Source organism: Alligator mississippiensis, chromosome 14 (genome assembly GCF_030867095.1).
Source record: "Alligator mississippiensis isolate rAllMis1 chromosome 14, rAllMis1, whole genome shotgun sequence".
Classification (NCBI taxonomy): domain Eukaryota; kingdom Metazoa; phylum Chordata; order Crocodylia; family Alligatoridae; genus Alligator; species Alligator mississippiensis.
The window spans coordinates 19164567-19183537 of NC_081837.1; the positions used below are offsets into that span (position 1 = coordinate 19164567).

General features: G+C 45.9%; 1 pseudogene; it reads left to right on the forward strand.

The window, feature by feature from the left end:
* LOC132244897 (AP-2 complex subunit beta-like) overlaps positions 1 to 18971 on the forward strand; it is an 81291-nt pseudogene that overhangs the window by 48040 nt on the left and 14280 nt on the right.

Consider the following 18971-nt stretch of genomic DNA (forward strand, 5'->3'; position numbering starts at 1 on the left):
CAGCCCATTTGCATTTCTAATTTTGATGAATCTTTTCAAGTCAGATAATGAGAAGGAGACTGTTTAAAAACCAGCAACAGCAAACAATTGGGCTCCTGAGGCAGAAAGTGCTACCTCTGCAAAGGAGCTTGAACAAATTTGGAGGTGATGCATTTACAGGCTAGTATTCTCCAAATCTCTTACTTGAATCCACTCCAGTCCCTCCACATCAGCAGTTGAGGAGCTAACCGGGCCCTCTGATTTCCACAGAATCAGGTTGCTAAGATATCAGGATGCTATAGGAGGCCTCTTGCCTGCCCTCACACATCAGGTCTCATGAGACTCATGTCCAGTATATGTAAGGACTTAATAAGATGCCTAGCTTATTTTCAGTGATAATTCTTTACCATATTACCATAAAAATGCACGTCCTAATAAACAGTTAATTTTACTTTTAGCATCTTGTGAAGACTTTGCTTTTGAAAATTAAGGTCTGTTTATTTCTCTAACGATAGCTTGAAAAGAAGGCAATCTCAAAACAATCCACTATAGCATGTAAGAGGACTCTTGTCTCTGGGTTAATAGATACCTGTTCCCAGGGCAACAGAGTTTATTAGAGGCCATTTCCTTCATGGATTGTAACTAATGGAGGAATCTCCTCATTCTCTGAGCCGTCAAAGCTCTCAAGTTTTCGATGGCTTAAAAATCTTCCTTTGACACAGGACAGAGCCAGCAGGAGCTCCTGATGGAAAGTTCACAGGGAACCTCATCTCCGCCTGCAGGAATCCTGCCTTTCATCTAATTGTATCTGTTCTAGGAGTAGATTCATGAATATATTTGTATCCACTGCGATTAGAGGCTGGGAGCAAATGCATTCCTCTAGTTTGGGAGCACGTGCATTATCTCTCAGGAGTACAGGGAATTGTGTATTGGCTAACTCTCAGCAAGGCAAAAGAGAAACATGCCACCTGCAGCTATCGTCATAGGGATACAAATGAAGCATCAGCCCGGCCCCAAAACTTTCCATCAGGTTAGAGTAGACAGGCTAAACAAGACACTGAGTGCAAGTAGCAAAGCTAATGTAGTAAATACAGTAGGTGTGGGGGGTGTGGGGACATGGCAGGAGGGGTCAAATCCCATTCACAGTAAGACTTCCTCTGGAGAGACGTCAGCAAAAGTTCTCAGATAATTGCAGGAGTGGGATCTTTACAGTACAATTTACAGAATTGGGCTCACCTTTCCTGGGCTGTGTTTGGTTTCTGTAGAACAGCAGCAATTTTGAATACCCCCTAGCTGGAAACTGCTTCTTTTCATATTGGCTCGGTTTCTACCTTTGCACTGCACAGTAGTCTGCCACACACACACATCATTTCTGAACTGATATGTTTTTGTATGGAGTCTGCCTGCAGAACCCTCTCAAATGCCTGTCCTGCAATAATAAACTCCCCCCATATGGCGAGATGCATCTTGCCAAGAGTCAAAGTAGAATTGCATGTCCTTCCATAGCAATTCCCTTATAAAGAGCTCCTCATGGTACAGATCAGTACTGTGTAAACATAGGATATTATCCCTGGCATAAGAGAGCATTCTGCAGACTGTTCAATGGGTCAGAATTACCCATATTAATTTGCTTGTCCTGTTCCTGGTGCAGTTCTCAGCACTTGGACAATGAGGTTTCATCAATTTCACTTTTAAGTTCTCATGCCCCGCTGCATTGTTTGGACTGCAAGCAAAAATATTTCTAATGGCAAGCTAGGCTTTGTGCAGCTACTTTGAAAAGAAATCATACTGTTTTAGTACAATTATAACCCATGTTCCTTTAAGGTCAGGTAGGAAGAATGAAAAGTTCACCTTGTTTGAAATCAGGGAGCAAAGTGGAGTTGTAGAACTGCTTCATGTCCATCGTTGCTATTGAACATCTGGGAAGAGATGAAATAACTCATCTGGATATGTCTTCCTTACTGGCTGAGCCTGTGGAACTCATTGAGATCCCAAGTGAACAGACAGCCCAAAAGTCCATCTGCACAACATTTGTAGCCTGGAGACCCTGAGGCTTTTCAGCTTCACAGTCCTCAAATGATGGCTTCTTACACCTCAAATCATGGCTTCCCAAGCAAGCAAGAGAAGAGATCAGAGCACCCTGTTATCAAGGCAGACACCTTTCAATTACAAGGTTCCAGGTTGTATTTTTCTTGCTGTCTTAATGGTGTGACACACACTGAGCAGTGCTGAGGAGGACACCTTTGCTATTCTGTGTGCCTCTGTAAGAGACATTTCTAGGTAGCCTTTTGTTTTCAGTGCAAGGCCAGGACAAGTATGCAATTAAAGGTGTGCCCCTTTTCTACCTCTTCCTGTTGCCAGTGCTGTCACTGAGTAGGATGCTACACTTGGAAAAATGTCGTTTTCTTGGCTGGGAGGAGGTTCCTGGTCACTTGAGCCAAATGTCACAGACTTGATTTATTTGCTGCCTGAGGTTTGTCCATGAGATTTTGCCAGTTCTCAAACTGAGCTTCTGATTTTGCTGTTTAATCCCCTTTGTTCCTCCTTACCACCCCCAAGCACTTCAAGATTGAAGGGGACTATTAGCTCACTCAAGTCTAAGATCCACCTACGTAGATATTGTCTGTACCCTATAATGTTTGTGTCTCTCTACTGAATGCTCTGTGAATATATTTATGGTGGCTGCTTATACACTGCCTTGAGCAGTCTGTTCCTCAGGTTTAATCATTGGCTATGTAATGAGGCTTTATATGTACTCTGCTAACACCTCATTCTAGGCCCTGTTGCATCTGAGCCATTTATAGCTCTTGGGTGTGGCATCCTTTGCTAGTACCCCTCAGAGCGTTGTCTTCCTGATTTTCCTATCTGCTAATGAATATAGCTCTACTACCTAGATATTCTGTTAGCACAGAGAGCATTCTAGCATCCAGTCTTACCCTGTAATGGTGCTTAAAGCTAAGGTTTCAAGCCAGTTAGTCTTTAAATTGTTCTAGCCATAGTTAATCTAAGAGAGGTCTCTGGCCATAGAGTTAGTGAACCCACCCCATAGATACTGAAGCTGCTGTTCCATAGTTCCAAGTTTGCTTTGTGGTGCTAATCAGCAGGGAGCTGGGTTTTCTGTCTCCCACAGAAAAACGTAGTAAAACAAGGATTTCCCTCCTTACTGGAGTAAAACATGGGTTTCTCATTTTAGCAGAGAAACCCAAGGATTTTGCAGTTTTGCAGTGAGTTCTCTGCAGGTTGCCAGAGTTCCAGCCTGAAAGGGGCTGGGAGGAGCAAGAGGAAGGTGGTTAGGCAGGGGGTGCCATGTCATCGGTGGTGGCAGTCCCTCAAAGTCGAGGATGACATCCGTTAGGCTTGATGGGTCCTCAGGTGACTGAGAAGCCCAATTCTGGATGTGTACATTCTTTTGCAATGGGGCATGGTGTTACACGGAGGAGTGGGATTCACAGTCCTGGGTTGGTCTCCTTGTCCTTCCTCTACCGCTGCCATTTCACCTGAGTATCGAATTGTTGGGCCTCAAAATGGTGTGCACCTTGGTGGACCAGATGGCTCCACACCGAACAGTCAGCAGCTTGCTCCTCCCAGCTGTTGATGTCAATACCTATGTGCTTGAGGGCAACCTTGAGCATGTCTTTGTACCATTTCCTTCAGTCGCCCTTTGAGCATTGGCCAACAGAGAGCTGGGAGAAGAGAATCTGGCGAGGGAGGCGGTTCTCAGACATCTGTACGCGGTGGCCTGTCCATCAGAGTTGATTTCTCAAGAGCAAGGCTTTGATGCTAGTGGACGCAGCTTTGTGGAGGACACTCGTGCTGGTCCAGCGGTCCTCTCATTTGATCCCTGGGATTTGACACGGGCACCACTGGTGAAAGCTCTCGAGGGTCTTAATGTGGCGTCGGTAGACAGTCCAGCTTTCACTGCAGTAGAGGAGGGTGGTCAGCACGACAGCCTTATAAAGCAGGAGCTTTGTTGACTTCCAAAGGTCTCTATTTTCAAAGACACATTGCCGCCGTCTTCAAACTGCGACACTGATGCGGCTGACCTGATGGTAGCCTGTTGAGAGAGGTGGCTGTCGAGATACAGAAAGTGCTCCACGTACTCCAGAGCCTCCTTGTCTACGTAGCTAGCACAAGGGATGTTCAGCTGGCTTGGGGAGGGTGGGTGGAGAACCTTTGTCTTGGCAACGTTCAGGAACAGGCCAAGTCTCTTATATGAAGTGTCAAAGAGATCTAGGGTCACTTGCGCATCCTGTGCAAAGTGACCCATCACACAGCAATTGTCTACAAACTGAAGGTCATGGAGGTCCTTGGTGGTGAGTTTCGTTTTTGCCCAGAAGTGCCCAAGATTGAAAATCTTCCTGTCCAGTTGATACTGGGTACTGATGCCAGATGGTGGATAACCTTGGATGAGGTGGATGATGACAGACAGGTAGATGGTGAACAAGCTGGGGGTGATCGCGCAACCTTGTTTGACCCCAGTCTGGGTGCAGAAGACATTGGTTTCAGATCTTCCACTCAGGGTAGTGGCAGTCATATTGTCACGCAGGAATCTCAGTATGGTGACAGACTTCAGCGGGCAGCCAAGGCATTGGAGGATGGTCCACACAGCTTCACGATTTAAGGAATCAAATGCCTTGGTCAGGTCAATGAAGGCAAGGAACAGTTCTTGATTTTGCTTCCGACATTTTTCTTGGATCTGCCTGGCAACGAAAACCATGTCTGCAGTGCCCCGGGATGGTTGGAAGCCGCATTGGGTTTCTGGAAGGATCTCTGTGGTGATGGGATGAAAGCAGTTCAGGAGGATGTGGGCCAGGATATTACCTGCAGTGGACAGGATAGAAATCCCCCTGTAGTTCCCACAGTCAGATTTGTCTCCCTTCTTGTGGAAGGTCATGATGATCGTGTTCTTGAGATCCCCAGGGATGCCCTCTTTGTCCCAAAGGTGGAGGATAAGCTGGTGGAGTTGTGATGCGAGCCGGAAGCCACCAGCATGGTAGACCTCTGTGGGTATACCATTGGGCCCGCAGGCTTTGTTGGTTTTCATCTGTTGGATGGCCCGCTTCAGCTCTCCGATGGTTCGTGGATCACCAAGGGAAACGACCACAGGGTGTTGCGGGATGACTTGGAGAGTCTCCTCTGATACGGTGAACTCCTGTTCAGGAGGAGTTCGAAATGCTCCTTCCAGCACAAATGGATGGCATCATCATCCTTGAGGAGCCAGGAGCCATCCTGTGATCGGAGGGGGTTTTGTCCAATGGAGCGGTGTCCATAAGTTGTCTTGGTAGCCTGGAAGAAGTTATGTATGTCATGCTGGTTGGCGTAGCTCTGGATCACGCGCACCTTCTCTACCCACCAGTTGTTTTTCATGTCGCGGATGCATCACTGGACCTTAGCCTTCAGCTGGTGGTACACTGCTGTCTTTTGCCGAGTTTGTGGATGGCTTTGCCAGGTGATGAAGGCTGCATGCTTCCACTTGAGGAGATTGCAGATCTGAGTGTCATTGGCGTCAAACCAGTCCTGGTTCTGTTTCATTGCGAACTCAATAGTCTGGGCGCAGGCGTCTTGGACAGCAGACTTGAGTCTGTCCAGTGTGCCTGGATAGAGATGTTATCATTGCTAGGGACTTGCTCCGGTGTACTATACAACTGGGCCTGGAACTCCTCCCACTGTAGAGGGGTACCAGCAGGGCTGTGCAGGCTGTGGGGAAGGTGTGGGGAGTGAGGGGCACCAGCAGGACTGTGGGGGTTGTGTGGTGCCTTTAATTTTAATCATGGATTTGGTGGGTTTTATTAGAGAATTTGCAATTTTTTTATCAGAGAATATGCAACTTTTTTATCAGGGAAAACCAGGATCCCTGCCATTTCTCCCTGTAGCTTTTACATTTTTCTCTTCCCCCAGCACATTGTACTAGTCCCCCTTGAACTTCCTTTCAATCCTGAATACTGACAGGCAGCTCCTGCAGGGTGCTAGCCTGTTTTGTGTATTGGCTAGCAAGGGGATGCAGAAGTATTAATGCAGGTAGTGTCTGTTAATATCACTTTTGCATGTGTGCTGACCACTGGTTGGATATCATGTCAGAATAAAACCTTTTTTTTTCTTGTGACAAGCCCTTGAGTTAAAGGACATTGTCTTTGTCCTGCAAAGTTTTGAATATGCCAGCACTAAGCTCCTATCTGCAAACTGTGCATGTGCTCAGGGCTGCTTGCTAGCCTTTGCCTCTGTTTTGGGCTTAGAAGTACACCTCAATTTTCAGATCATATACAACACGTGGGCGGTTTATTTGCTTTGCCTTGCGGCAAGTTGTTCCAAGACTACCCATACTGCTTTTCTCCTCAGCAATCTGCAGAACGCTGTGTGAGTACCCTGCTGGACCTCATCCAGACCAAGGTCAACTACGTTGTCCAGGAGGCTATTGTTGTCATCAGGGACATCTTCCGCAAGTATCCCTACAAGTAAGTGAAAGTATTTCAGGCCTAAGGACCTGAGCAGCTAATGCCTTAAAGGACAACTGCCCCTATTTTGCTCAGTGCCCTGTAACTCAAAGCTCCCATCATTTGTGTAACTTCTCCAACTTTAATGGATAAGGTGGCTCTCTTTCTGAAAAGTGGACTATTCTAATCCAAGAATGTGGTACCCTAGTGTTGCTAATAGATTGCTCTTTGACACAGTATGTGTTTGAGTGGGAAGAGTTTTCCTCCATACAGATGTTTAGTTTTCATTAAGTACAAGTTAATTAAAATCAATAAAATTCTGATTATGGTGGTTACATTGAAACACTGACCTATCTTACAGCATTAGGCTCCTGTAATTGCTAGCGTCTGTCAGGTGATTTTATAAGCCACCTCCAGCAGAAGGTTCACAAGCTTAAAAACATGTTTCATCTCCCAAGAGCTCAGGGTGTTGTTTCAAACAAACTCCATTTGTTAAATGTTACCATGGGCTTAGCCTTCTGTTTTCATAGTTTCATAGTTGGTAGGGTTGGAAGGGACCTGAGGAGATCATGTAGTCCAACCCCCTGCCGTGGCAGGAAAGAATACTGGGGTCAAACGACCCCGGCCAGATGGTCGTCCAGCCTCCTTTTAAAGACCTCCAGGGTAGGAGCCAGCACCACTTCTTTTGGAAGTTGGTTCCAGGTCCTAGCCGCCCTGACAGTGAAATAGCTCTTCCTAATGTCTAGCCTGGAACTACCCTCTGCTAGCTTATGTCCATTGTTTCTTGTAACTCCCAGGATTGCTCGGGGGCACAGAGATGCTCTCATTGCCTGTTGGTCCCCCTTGCCTAGTTTGTAAACGGCCACTAGATCCCCTCTTAGCCTTCTCTTTTGGAGGCTGAACAGGTTCAGGTCCCTCAGCCTCTCATTGTATGGCCTGCCCTGCTGCCCCCTGATCATGTGGGTGGCCCTCCTTTGGACCCTCTCCATATTGGCCACATTCCTCCTGAAGTGTGGCGCCCAGAACTGGACTCAGTACTCCAGCTGCGGCCTTACCAGTGTCGCATAGAGGGGGAGAATCACCTCCTTGGACCTGCTTGAGATGCATCTGTGGATGCACGACAAGGTATGGTTGGCCTCCCTGACTGCGTCCCCACGCTGTCAGCCCATGTTCATTGTGGCGTCAATGATGACTCCAAGATCCTTTTCTGTCTCAGCACTGGGAGATGTGAGGATAGATGAGTAGCAAAGGGTATACATACATCTTCAGGCCTCTGTGGCTAATCCTGCTGCCAGTTGCAGGGAGACTCATTACATGCCATAGAGGTACCCCACCAGAGCTGTGTGCTGATGCCAATATTAATTTTAGTGCTAAGCTATTGGGGAGGTATTGATACCCTGGTTAGAAATCCCAGCCAGGAACAGCAGCCAGTGAAAAGGCAAGACCTGATAAAGATTCAAGAGAAGCGACTGAGCTTATTTGACTTGTTGGAGCAAAGATACCTTTTATTAAGGAGACAAATATGGCAAGTCTGTGTCTTGAGTTTTATCTCCTACATAGTCTTGCTGCCTAAAAGAGAAAGAGGAGCCTTTGGAATCTTAACTAAGTGGGCATCATTTATGAAGATGATAGTGTCATTGGAAACATTTTTATCATATAACTCATCTCCTTGCTGTGTGCCATTTTATAGCTCGTAATAATGTAAGTTGTCATGATTTTGATCAGATGGCTTCACCCCTAATGGCATGGCATGGGTTAGAGTGCTAGTTCCACAGTGTCGTGATTTGCCCCCAGTAATCAGGCTTTGTTCTGGTAAATCAGGTATGAGAGCATCATTGCCACATTGTGTGAGAATCTAGATTCCCTGGATGAGCTGGATGCCAGAGCTGCCATGATCTGGATAGTGGGTGAATATGCAGAAAGAATAGACAATGCAGATGAGCTGCTGGAGAGCTTTTTGGAAGGATTCCATGATGAAAGCACCCAGGTAAAGCTGTGCTCTCCACCCCCATCCTTCAAGGTGATATGCAGTGGGTGTACATGGCTGACCATAGTATTACTAGAGCTAATTGGAAAACTTCAAATGTTTGGCTAAAATTCAAGGACTCTTGGGAGGCTGTCCTTCAGGATCCCCTGCTTTCATTTCCCTCTGTAGACTGGCTCCCTGGTTTGACTGTGTCTTGCATAATACACCATAATATGTCCTCTAAAAAATAAAACAGGTGGAAAGCAGTGCATGATGGGAGTTTCCATATGTAGTATATAATGGGAAATGTTACTTCTGTCAGGGAAACCAGGACAAATGGGGACACAAGGATATCCCAATGTGAGGCCCCTGAAGGTGCTACAACAGCAAAACATTTTGTGGCTTGGGGCCATTTTGTTTTCTGACAAAAATATCAATGTTATGGGAAGACCTGACACTTCATGCAAAATTTCATTTAGTTGAAGACCCAGTTTTCTAGAGGACACTCTCTGTTGAAAACTTTCAGCCAGTCCTGAGTGTGAAATTGCATATTCCAAGGCATATTACATCAGGCGTGATCCTGACTGACCTAGCTATGCTGGCGTAGTGGGGACTCAAATTATTCTGACAAAACTTCACTGTTACTAGTTTAAATCTGGTTCGCTAGGTTGGAGGTTGAAATAAGCTAACACCAGCTACAGTGCAGTCTTGCCATTATGAGTTGATGGTAGGAGCACTTTGCCAGTATAGCATGTTGGTATTCCTATTGGGGTAATGCACTGCTAGTGTAGCCATGGCCTGAGGCTAAGTCTAAATGGTCCTCTCTGCCATTTGCAGAAGAATTCAGTAGGCTTGTTTTGTGTCTTACTGGAATACTGAGTTAGTGCATCAAGTAGGTAGTTTCTTTTGCTCTGAGGAAAGGAAAGACTTACATATGCTGTCCTAGTTGGCTTTAACACCCCCTCCCCCCCATGTCTGCTTGGGAGAGGTGAACAATGAAGTAACTTATAATGTGGTCATCACTGACCCCAACAGCTTGTTAAGACAGCTTGAGATCTTAATGCAAAACTACAGCAATGGAAGTATAAAATAAAACCTGTGATTTAAAAAAAAAACCCATGGAGCTGTTTAACTCATTGGGCAAAAGGTTCACATGCTTTGTGCTAAATCAGTATTCTGTATTTGCATGTGATCTGTGCAGTTTGCATTAGCTTCTAGCCAGTTAAAATGAGACAGTAGCATATGCTGGTATGCAGGGTTCTGCTGTGTTGTTTGGGTTTGGACAAGGCAGTGTTACAAGCTAACCTCACATTGTATCTTTGAGTATCTGCATACTTTTATGTTCCTTTCCTAACCTTTGTTGTGTTCCTGCTTTATCTTAGGTGCAGCTCACTCTGCTGACCGCTATAGTGAAGCTGTTCTTAAAGAAGCCCTCAGAAACGCAGGAGCTGGTTCAGCAGGTCCTAAGCCTGGCCACACAGGTATGCCAAGCTGTATCCAGTAGGAACCCAGGTGGTCCAAGCATCATGATGGTGGCAGACAGTACAGTGTGCTCTGCCTTGACAATGCCAAGGGAACTAGATGTGCCAAGAGACAGGAATGAAGGGTATCTACAGCATAACCAGTTCCTCCACTCTGAGTCAAAGGGCTGTGACTTTCAGTGTTTGGGTTTTCCAAGACACTATTGCTGTGGTGTAGTTGCTGCTTAATTCTTCTTCAACCCTTGGTCCTACCCTGGTTTTGTCTCTGTGATGTGGAACACGAAGCATAGGATGGGTAGGTTCCATAGAGATCCAAAGAATCTTCTCCCTCAGAAAGATGGCTTGTAGTTAAAATCAGAGAGATGAAGTAGAAGAGAAGAGATGTCGGGACTGGCAAACATTTTGTAACCAGCGGGCATTGGATCAGAACACTAGCAGTGTTTTGAAATCAAAAGAACAAGGCTTTATTTTGCTCCCAGGCTGCCAACAAAAGTGGCAATGTTGTTGGACATTTTTAATACTGGATTTAGACCAGCTTGCATGGGCTGCTGAGCAGAGATCCCCTGACCTTGGATCCCTGTGAATCTGAACCAGATTTGAACTGACAGCCTGAAGTCCTGCAACTCCAGATCGTTAGAGAGGATTTTCCTCTGACAGGAACAGCGGAGGCCTCAGCTTAGCTCTCTTGCATTCACTGGGGCTAGTCGTCCAGTGCCCTTTGCACCCTCTCTTCCAAAGACCTGCTGCATTGTACAATTAATATAAAATCCCTTCCAGCTTTCAGAGAGTTTGTTCTTTTTCCAAAATGTTTTAAACTGCCATCATCTGGTCTGCTTTGCTTTAAGAAAGGTCACAGGCACGGTCTGCTGGCATTTAGAATCCTCACCTTGATGTGTGGAGCCACTGTTAATGCCATCAAAGAATGGGGTAAAAGTTAGGTTTGGAGCCTGCATAGCAGCAGAGACAAAGATGCCATTAGGCAGTCCCTGAACTTTATGCTTGGTTGGGTCTAGGATACAGTGTATCATTATAGAGAGAGCCTGCAAAAGAAATGTGCCAGGCATTAAACCCCACTCTGCTGAGTCACAAAACACTTAAGAGCCTAGTATGATCCTAGGGTGCCATTTTTTCCCCTCTTGTTTGTCACAAACCTTAATTCAGTCTGGCTTATTGCATATTTCTATGAATAATAATGCAATGCAAGTTGCATAGCAATAGGCCCTTTAGTGTTTTAGTGCTCTGACCTCTGATTCAGAGGTAGAGATACTGTTATTTTTCACTTTAGCATGAGAGTATCTAAGCATGTATTTCTAGCCATCTCTAATTTGAGGGCTTAATGTGTGTCAGGAGAGATCTCCGGAACAAAATGGAGGTGAGATTGTAGCATGTGGTGTAGGGTACCCGTGCTAGCCCAAATCATCCAGCCTAGATAACAACCTCCCTGAAGACAGAGTAGGAGAAGGAGGTGAGGAGAAAAAAAAATCTACTTTTGTCTATTCCAGCAGGTGTTTTGAGATTTGAAATCTTATAAAACCTGGTTACATTCAGTTGGCTATAATGCTGGAGAAGCATTTAGACTTGAGTACGGGTATGTGGGGTGGGGAGGGGTGCATTTGGGGAGGGATGTGTGATTGTGTGTAGGAGATGGTGTGGTTGTGGTGCTTGTGGGAGAAGGGGTTTTGGGTATGGCGGGGTGTGCATGGAAGCCTGCTGCACCCCCCCCCCCCCCCCCCCCCCCGCACACAGCCCCGTGAGCTGGTCAGCATCTGCCCCACAACAGCCTAGAGTCTGTGCACCCAGCCCCACAGTCCCAGCCCCATCCCACACCCACTCTGGACTCACCCCAGCAGGAGCAGACCAGCCAGAAATCCACATACACATCCCTGACCCCAGCCTGCCCCGTGCCTGCTCTGCACCGCCCACATGTGGTATATCCTGCTGCCCCCTGGACACACAGCAGGGCAGAGGCGGCTCCACACCTGGACTACTTTTCTAGACAGCCCAGGTGGCGGTGGCTCCTTCCAGCTGCTGCCACCGCTGGCCCCAGGCCTGTTGTACTGGTAGGAGCCTATATGTGTAGCCCTGATCCAGCCTGCCCCATGCTTGCTCTGGACTCATGTGCCCAGGCTCAGCAGTGGCGGCTGCCAGGCAAAAACTGTTCCTCAGCGTGGGGGAAAAATGGCTCCTCCCCCTCATTGCTGCTGGATCCTTCCTGCTGCAGCTGCCTGGAGCCCGTGTTGGGTTTCCCTGCATCTTCAGCACCACGTCTGGGCTGCCCAGTGGGGCAGCAGTGACAGAGCAGTTGAGACACAAGGCACCCCGGCAAAGGCTCTAGGCAGCTGCAGCAGGAAGTACCTGCCTGGCAGCCGCCACTGCTGATCCTGGACTGGTGAGTCCCAAGTAGGTGCAGAGTGGCTGGGTTGGAGTTGTGCTGCTGGTTCCTTGCTCGTACCATGGATCTGGGGCCAACAGCAGTGACTGCCAGAAGGAGCCACTGCTGCCTGGGCTGCCTAGAAAGGCAGTCCAGCCACAGAGCCACCCCAGCCCTGCTGCGTGTCCAGGGGGCTGCAGTACATGCCATGGGTGGGTGGTGCCTGGGCCAGGCAGGGCTGAGGGACCCACCACGGGCTGGGCAAAGCCCCTCCATGGGCCAGATCCAGCCCACAGGACGTATTTTGCCCGCCCTTGGCTGAGGGTTTGCCGCACTTTTTGGAAGAAGCTCTTGCAGGCTGGAACTCTGCCAGCCTGCAGAGAGCTCTTTGCAAAAGTAGAAAATCTGTGGGTATCTCCATTAAAATGAAAAATCCACTTTTTTTGTCTGTTAAAAGGGAAAATCCACAGTTTTTCCCATTTTTGCATGGGAAGCAGGAAACCTGGATCCCTGGTGATCAGCGCCTTTACTTCCATGGGTAGCTTAAATGTCCAATATAAAATTACTCCTTACACCCCAAAAATACTGGAGCTTCTTGTTTCTTTTCCTTTGGAAGCTAGGCTTTTATCTCTCTTTTTTAAAACAGCTTTTCATGCTGGTACAGAATTATCTACAATAAAAAGGATGTTACTGACAGCTGGAGGCCTGAAAGACTGAAGGATATCTTTAACAATGAGAGTGTGTGTGTGTGTGTGTGACCTTTTATGCTCCCTTTCAAAAGTGTATGTAAAGCAAACTCTTACCAAATTAGCCACCTATCCTGTGGCTTTATGAGCCTTGTCCTACCAGTGCCCTTGTAATCCTCAGTCATTGTCTTTCATGGCACAGTATTATGCATCTGCTACTAGTATGTGGCTGAATGAGGAAGTCATTTTGATCCCTCTATTTATATTTATGGTAGGATTAAATAAGGACAATTAGAAGAGCACATTTGGAATGGAGTGGAGGGAGTTCTAAACCCTGAGGTCTGTTGTACTTGATTATCTCACTGGATCCCTTTTCTATTCAACTAGATGTTTTCCTCTTTGACTGGCTATTTAGCTGAGGGGCAAGAAGCCAAACTCTAATTTTTGTTTCAAATGTTGCTGTTTATGACAAGTACTTCAGTCAGTAGCATTGTCTTCAAGGTTGTAGTTTCATTTCCAGTAAAACAGAACAAGGTTACTGGAAGAAAAAGAATGTGACTGCAGCAAATAAGCCTGCTTCAAATCCCTGGATGAGACTCTGTTTTCTTTTAGGATTCAGACAACCCAGACCTGCGAGATCGTGGTTATATCTATTGGCGCCTTCTCTCCACGGATCCTGTGACTGCCAAAGAAGTGGTTTTTATCAGAAAAGCCACTGATTTCTGAGGAGACTGACCTGATTGAGCCAACACTGCTGGATAAGCTCGTCTGCCACATTGGGTCATTGGCTTCTGTGTACCACAAACCACCCAATGCCTTTGTGGAGGGCAGCCACGGGATCCACCGCAAGCATTTGCCAATTCACCATGGCAGGTAAGCAAGGAATAGCTACGTTATTGGCCTTCCCTGCTCTGAGAATGTGAATTAGGGAAGAAATAATAAAAAAATTCCCCCAGCTTTGTTTTGAAAAGTTTGTTAACTTTTCAAAAACAGAACGGGTAGAAAAAGTGCTAGGTCAGGTCATTGAAGTTTGGCCTGGAGTAAAACTAAGATAAGTTAAAGCTTAAATAATGCTGTGAAAATAGAAAGGTTTTGGTTTGTTCTGTATGTTACAAATTTTCTCTAAAGACAAAAAATACAAACCGAAGAGCAGACTGGGCAATAAGCTTGTGATCTGAAATCAAATAGTAAGTGCACAGTGTACTGGAATCCTTGTTTTATAGCGGTTCTGTTCAACTGGCAGCCCACAGGCTGTGTGCAGCCTGTGAGGGGTTAAATTGCAGTCTTCAGGCTCAAACCAGGCAGCTGCTCCTAGCAGCCAAAGTCTCTGGGCTCTCCCTCCTCCTGCTCTTGCTTCAGAAGGCAGTGCAGTGCAGCACTGCATGGGGAGCTGATAGTCAGGCTGGGCTGTGCAAGGGGAGAGGGAAATGGGAGGTCGAGGGGGGAAGCATTGTATTCCCTATGGTATGTGAGGTGGCTTTTGGTGCAGTGATGCTGGGGAAGTGCCCATGAGTGCATGTATTGCAGCAGTATATAAAGGAATTGTGCCTCTACGGTGTAGCAGCTTCGGGGAGGGATTCACAGAGCAGTTGGGGGCCTCGTGTTGCATGCCTGTGCAGCCCAGTTGTCCATCCGTGGCTTGCCTGCTGCTGTAGCCTGCACAGTGTGCAGCCCCCATTGGTGTGGCTTTCAGTGGCTTAGAAGTTGGACAGCCCCATGTTACAGTATTTCATTCCGTTCCATGGTTCCTTCTTCAGGTGAGTTATACTACTTGCTAAGTGCATCAGTTACAGTTGCAGCTCTTTTTCCAGTTGAAGGTATAGTGTCAATGTAATGTGTACCAGAAACCCTGGGAAGTCATTCTTGAACCACTGTTGGTTTATTGTTTGTCTGATTGTTTTGCTATCCTCTTGCAAATCGGTATAGACAGTTGTGCCTTTGCTGTCTCCTCATATCTCCCTTCCATAGATACAAATACTCCTGATGGCTAAAACACTTTCCATGGCTTTGGAGCATTATGAAGTTTAGTAGCTTTTCCTCTGTCTGAAACTTAGTCTGGCTGCATTGACCAAAGGCCTGCAACCTCAAGTTACACTCAGGACTTCTGGGGCTTCTGCAGCATAGTGCAATGGAAACAGAAGAACTATGTCCTGCTCAGGGGCCAAGAGCAGAATGGGCTAGCTCAGGCCAAAGGTGAGACCAAATCTCCATCTCAGGCTTGGCCAACTAGCTCTCCTGTTCATTGTTATTTCAGGTCAAAGCTGGTATCTCAGGTTTTTACTAGCTCAGATGAGTTCTTCACCACTTCTAGAGCACAGAGCTTAGGGATTCAACACTGGCAGATGCTGTCCAGATAGCCAACGGACTCCCTTTGATTTTCCAAGTACCGTATAGCTATTGCTTATATCACTGCACTGCTCTAATATCACGTTACTTAAACATCTGTTAGCTGGGCCAATATCCTCTATACCTCAATCCGCAACAACGTGAAGAAGCAACCAGGGGAACAACAAACAGTACTTTGGAGAGAGTATTAACTTTCAGTGCTGTGCTCCTGTGCTCTTTGTAAATTAAAGGCAAATGGTGCTATTCATTGGCAAATTAGATTTCTTCTACATGAGCTCAGCTTAATAAAGAGATGTCCTTATTGTGATTATCAGCCTTACTGCCTGATAAAAAGACATGTTGATCAGGCTTTAGGGGAGGGCCTTCTTTGCAGCAGTATTGCAGTAAGCCAAATTATGGCTTTCAATTTCATATTCACAATACTACTCCTCAGAGGCAGTGTTGCGGGGAGACTGAAATCACTCATTGCATGTCCTCTTGCTCTGCGCAGGGAAATTGACTTGCATCTTCCGGATGCCAGCAATACTTGCATGTCTGTTCACTTGGATCAAGCTAAAACTGCCAGTGGAAGACAGTGATTTTTAAAAAAAACTTGGGTGGGATCTTAATTTCTTTTGTTCTGAGGAGACGAAACTTTTCGGTGGCAGATTCTTGGGATAAGTGCTTGCTTAAATTATTGATTCCCCCCCTTCCCCCCCTCTCCCCCACCATACGAATGGTATAATTAAAATGGAAGGGTTAAGTGTTGAACTTCTGGGCGTAATCCTGCAAGAAATTACTCATAGTTGTGTTGGCAGTGTGAACTTTCTCCTATGCATTGTCCTCTAAAGGTAGTATGTTGGCCTTTAACTGCTCCAGTTCTCAGCTGATAAGAAGTTCTCAGCTACATGGGCTGCTCAACCACATGAGCTGCTTCCAGGTGCTCTGCTCTTTCTATTCAGGCACACCAGTTGTCATGAATTAGTGGTACCTTTTTGGGGTTCTGTGATGAAATCCCAAGAGTCAGGGGAGTAGGTTGAAAGCCAGCGTTTTGCCTATCAGCTGTGGAAGGTCAGACCCTTTTTTTGCTTGTGGGGATTTTTCTTTAGAGTGATATTATCTTTAAATACCATGCTTGCTCTTCTCTTAGGATGTTTATATTTCAGTCCTTGGTTTGCAGCCACCAGCAGCTACTTGTCTTCCAACAAGTTTTTGCTGCTGGTGTTCTGGGAGCAGCCAAAGCTGGGTCCGATTTAACTTTGGCTTAAGGATTCTGGGAGCTGTGCTGATGTTCTGGGAAAGCCCAAATATATTAATTCAAGAGAAGATCTGCTGGTGAACAGGGATTGAAACATTCTCCCTTTCATTGTTCTCCCAGGGCAATAAAAGAAGGGAAACATGATAACTTGTCTGTATTCTTAATATATGGCCATTCATGATTCTTTTTATTCTTTTGAAAGCTGTCATGCAGATTTCTCATTGGCCTTGGGGGCCGCTAGAGTTTAAAAAAACAAAAAACGAAAAACACACACACACACACACACAGTCTTTGAAGAAAAGTGATTGTGCATCTCCATTAGAGAAGAGAAAGGGCGTATAAGTAGAGGAGAGGTGGAACATTAAAGTGTCATCGTATACAGGAGGAAGGAGACTGAAGGAAGGGGTTTGACCCTTTGGCATTGCTGTAATACAATTTTACTCATGTCCATTGTTCATAAAAATCATCCAGGTCACACGTTTTGCTCTTACTGGGGATTGAGCTGGATCAGGGAAATTGCTTTCAAGTGAGCATTTCAGCATATTCAGTATGTAAAAGCCCTGCTACTAAAGGTGGAAGCATGAAAAAAAGTCAGCATTAACACTATTAAGGGACTAAATTTCATTCCAATAATCTTTTTCTTATATCTTTTTCTGCATTCACCAAAGTGACCAACAGCATGTATGCAGTTTCCAAAGGTATCTTCAGACAAATCATGGCAGTATCAGGAAGGAGGATCAAGGCTACTCACAAATTAGTAGGGTGGGATCCCTACAGGAATGTTCCCATTTTAAAACACCTTATCAGAATATTAATTCCAGGAGAACTTCCTTAAAACCCCCTGATGCATGTGCAGTAATACTGCGTGAAAATAACTTGCTCCCTTACTGCAGACAGTTGGGAGTGTGGGGGTAGGAGAAGCATAAAGTGAATCTAAAATTGTATAGCTTCTCTGAATATAAAAATATTGTAATGATGCACAGGAATTTGAGTGGCCACTATGGCACTTGCAGTCCACCTGTCATGTGTGTGTGTGTGCATCTTGTGTGTGTGTGTCCCACTACCTTACATTGAAATAATGCCAGCTGGGTTGAAAAAAAGGTCTAGAATACTTCACAACAAGTGAAAGTTATATGCTGGCATAGGGCAAGTTATATTTCATGCTTTAGCAAGAAAGCTAATTTCTAGAGAAAGAAATTTGTCCTTTTCCCATTTGTGCCTTGTGTCTGAAGCTTCAGACTGTTGCGATTGCTAGAAGGAAGAAAAGACAGTTGAATAACTTGGTATGTCCCATGTGTGTTGGCTAAGGAGATAATTCGGCTAACCCAGGGACACCTTAAGCAATAAACACTAACCACCAATTCCCATTACTTGTTGCCTCCAATTGGTGATCATAAATCATGTGTTTTGGTCAGTCGCCAAAAAAACAAAACACCATTGCTTGGAGCTGTACCATGTCGCTGTTTGTGGGTCATTTGTATTTTTGGCAGTCATTCATGGGTCTTTGTTCTGCAGTTTCTCTTCTCTGGAGCTCCAAAGGCTGCAACAAAAGTGACTAAATATTCTACCTTATTTATTTTCTGTTTGCCCACAGCACTGACGCAGGAGACAGCGCTGTGGGAACCACTGCCACTACCAACTTGGAGCAGCCTCAGGTTATCCCATCTCAAGGTGACCTTCTGGGTGATCTTCTGAACCTTGACCTGGGCCCCCCAGTGAATGTACCCCAAGTGTCCTCCATGCTGTGGTGCTGTGGACCTCCTTGGCGGAGGGTTAGACAGTTTGGTAAGGAATGTACTCTTTCTTCCATTTCAAATGCTGTACAGTAACTAAAAACATTTGTGGTCTCAGCGGTTGGCAAGACCTTGGGTATTCATTCCCTTTGTGCTGAGTGCCCGCTACTGGGACCTGAAGAGATTCAGAGATTACTGGGACCCTCAGCAGCCAGTGTTACTTCTGTGCCAGTTCACAGCCAGGTTCTTCCTTTAGTAAAGAATGCTACCACACAACTTAGATTCCCATTGTAGATCGATAGGACTATTTCCTGCTTTCTCTCACTGGGAAGCAGGGGTGGAGGATTGAAGAGCCCTGTCAGTTCCTAAGGTGTCCGAGAGCATTATAAAATACACCAGTTCCCCTTCTAAAGGGCTTTCATGGTGCCCTCTTGTTCCCAACTCAATTGAATTTCATTACAAGCTCCATCTTTATAGCCTGCACCATCCTATTTGTGTATTCTCCAGAGCATGTCTTGCTTTAAGTATCGGTGACATCTTAATTGCAGTTAGGCCAAGAGGAAGCACTCTGCTACTCCACATAGTCCTGCCCTTCACCACAGGCACTCACAAGGTAGTATTCTAATATTAAAAGGGTCAGGCACCAGAGAATGAATAAATTCATTCTGCCTCTTGCCTGGGGAGGGCAAGCTGGGCATAAGCTGTCATGACCGAATCAGAAGGGGGAAAATTTATTATGCA